Source organism: Vicia villosa, linkage group LG3 (genome assembly GCF_029867415.1).
Source record: "Vicia villosa cultivar HV-30 ecotype Madison, WI linkage group LG3, Vvil1.0, whole genome shotgun sequence".
NCBI classification, from domain to species: Eukaryota; Viridiplantae; Streptophyta; class Magnoliopsida; order Fabales; family Fabaceae; genus Vicia; species Vicia villosa.
Genome location: NC_081182.1, coordinates 203,760,397 through 203,763,299, shown reverse-complemented (window position 1 = coordinate 203,763,299; position 2,903 = coordinate 203,760,397). Strand labels below are relative to the sequence as shown.

General features: G+C 37.1%; 1 long non-coding RNA gene across 2 annotated transcripts; it reads right to left on the bottom strand.

Annotated features, from left to right (window-relative positions):
- Positions 1-288: 288 nt before the first annotated feature.
- LOC131657157 (uncharacterized) lies at positions 289-2,437 on the bottom strand. Of its 2 annotated transcripts, XR_009300517.1 has the most exons (4): positions 2,027-2,437; positions 1,544-1,882; positions 1,355-1,441; positions 289-672 (listed from the first exon to the last, which is right to left on the bottom strand). It is a non-coding gene; the product is annotated as an uncharacterized LOC131657157 (long non-coding RNA). The 2 variants fall into 2 exon arrangements; XR_009300516.1 differs by having other exon boundaries at positions 1,355-1,882.
- Positions 2,438-2,903: the final 466 nt, after the last annotated feature.

The following is a 2,903-nucleotide window of genomic DNA, read 5'->3' as shown; positions in this document are numbered from 1 at the left end:
AGGAATGATTGGAGGGAAAAGAAGAAATTCAAGTCTTTATTTGAAAACGTAAAGAAAAAAAAACAAAGAGAATCATTACAAATTTCAAAGGGTATCCGTTTGGAAACATGCCGAGTCCATATCCAAAAGATAATTTGCACCATTATGAATACATAGAAGTTCAGCAATAGACTCCAAGAACTTATTCTTCAAAATCCTTCCTAAACTTATGTTATTCAACCCATTAACATTTAAACCAATCCAAAGAAAATAGCTCAAGCATACATCACAGTTATCAAACCACTTCCATAACTTCATCCGTTTGTTTTTTATACACAATTCATCATTTATCACAAGTTATGCTTCAAGTCAGGAAATTCATTCATTACAAAATTACAACCAAAAAATATTACACTAGCCCACATAGATACATTCATTCAAGTTTTCTCTTTATTCTTCTCTTCATTGTCAAAGCAACTAGAAAACTGTTACTCTGAGATTTCGTTGAGAACATGATTGTGTCAGCTCTTTTGACATCTGTTGGAATCCTGGGGTTATCGGGATCTTTGTGCTTCTTCCAGTCAACTGCTGGGGAAATCAGCTACAAGATTTTGATGGTTCTAACTTTACCAATAGCTCCTTGGATGTGTTCACTATATCAAATGTAAACAGCGGATTTAACTGGCTATGGCCCTGCATTCGAAAACAAAACCAGTTCAGCATCCTTTCAGATTCAAACCAAGTTATATATTCATTCATTCAGCAAGTTCATAAACACACCATTCCATATCAACTCACAAATAGAGCAAAAACATGCTAACATTGCTAAGATATATCAACCATAACTTACAGACCCATATGAATCCATAAACTCAGTCAAAACAAATGCACTCTCAACCCTTTCACTAGCTAAGTTTCGGGATGGTTCAATAACAACAATTCTGCAATGTATATCCAAGAATATGGCAAGAATGTGCAGAAGATTCTTTCACAGTTCCTAAACTTCATTCTAGAGTTTATTATTTTCCACAAGGTCATTTAGAACACTCCCCTAACCTCTCTAACTTTCCATACCATTCAACCCTGCAATCACATACAGCACCAACATGCATATTCAAACCAGAAAAATATCCCCTGCAGCATTCAATAAGCATCATATAACCTGCAGCACCCATTCACTCAGCCTCAATTCAATAACACACAACCAGTTCACATTCAGTCCCTAAATTAACAACTCATAAACCTGCACATTCTATCAATAAACCAGAAAAAACAACTAGCAGCCACTAAAACTTTCAGTTTCATTTTCTAACAGATAACCAGAAAAAATCAGAAACCAAATGCAAGTCCCACATTCAAGAAACTGAAAAAATACCTTGCAAGCTATAATGCTGAGTCCCACATCTAAGGATTCCTAATGATCACTCAATGATTGCTCCTATAAATAGTCAGCTTCACCCACCTACAATGGACCAAAAAAAAAAAAAAGCACTATCAGTCTTCATCATTGTCTCGCTTGCAGACTTTGAAGGAAGAAGGGTAGAGCCTCAAAATCTTCACACACCATTTTCCACAATTCACCATCTTCATCTTCATTCACCTCCATCTTCACCATTATTCAGAATCTTCAATCCTCCTTCTCTCTGAAACCTTCAATTCACACTTTCACTCTCACTTCATCACCATCTTCCCTTCAACCATTCTCCTCAATTCAATCATTCTTCTTCTTCGTTCTTCTGAGTTCTTCATCCATCTTCATCTACAATCTCCACCATACAGAAAACCTCTTCATCAATCCTTCAAAATCATCCATACTCAGAGCTCATCGAGAACCTTCATCAAATTGCTTCCGACCTCAACTGCTTCAACAACATCTCTGAATCGCTTCACTTCGAATCATCATCTGCAAACAGCAACGATCATCATCAATAACATCTTCAGCTTCATCTCGCATCAACAGTGAGAATGCAACAAAACACACAGAAGTTCATGAAGAAAGAGTAGAAGACGAGTGCGTATCTGAGAAAACAAAGAATGTTGAAGGTACCTGAAGGCTTCCCAAAGGAGCTGCCATATCGCCACCACTGAGATGATACAAAGCTTCTCTGCTCGTTCTTGAAGAGCTTGACGCCATTCTTGATTTCCCGAGTCCTAATCTCTTGCTAATCGCTCGAATCCAGGTTCCGTTTCAATTTAAGTTTGATTTTGGATCTTCAAAGGTTTTGTGATTTAGGTTAAGAGGTTTAGGTTAAGCTGATAATCAATGAGGGGTTGAGAGAACGGGGAGATGAGCGGGGGAGGTAGAGCCTTGATTATATTCATGGTGGCGCGCCGTAGGGTTTCATAGGTGAAGGTTGCGCCACCGCCGTTTCGTTCGTCTTCGCGACGAGAGTGAACAAGAGAGAGGCGAGAACGAGATGAGAGTCTGATAGTCACAACAACACGAACCTTAATCCCTTTTCTTTTCATTTGTTTTTTTATTTAATTAATTATTATTATTAATTATTAATTTGAATGGTTATTTCTGAAATAATAATCAATTGGAAACTGGATCAAAAACAATAATATGATTCATGTCAAAATGCTTGGGCCTACACCGAGCTGCTTAATCCGCACCCCCTTGAGCCCATACTTTTCTTGCTTTCCCTTGCTGTAGCAACAACAAAAAATGACTCTTCTGGGCCTCCCTGTTCAGGGCCAGCGCCTTTACTAACTGCACCCTTAAAATCAATTTTACACCCCCTGTTTCCTTTTGTTTTCAATTAATATTTTCAAGTTCTTACTTAGATTTTGTATTATTTTTAGGCCATAAAATTACTAATTTTCTACCATCACTTTTAGGCTTTAATACTAATCTTCGATATAAAAAACGATCATAAAAAATGTTAGTTTTCTTTAGGCTAATCATTTTAATTCCTTTTGTT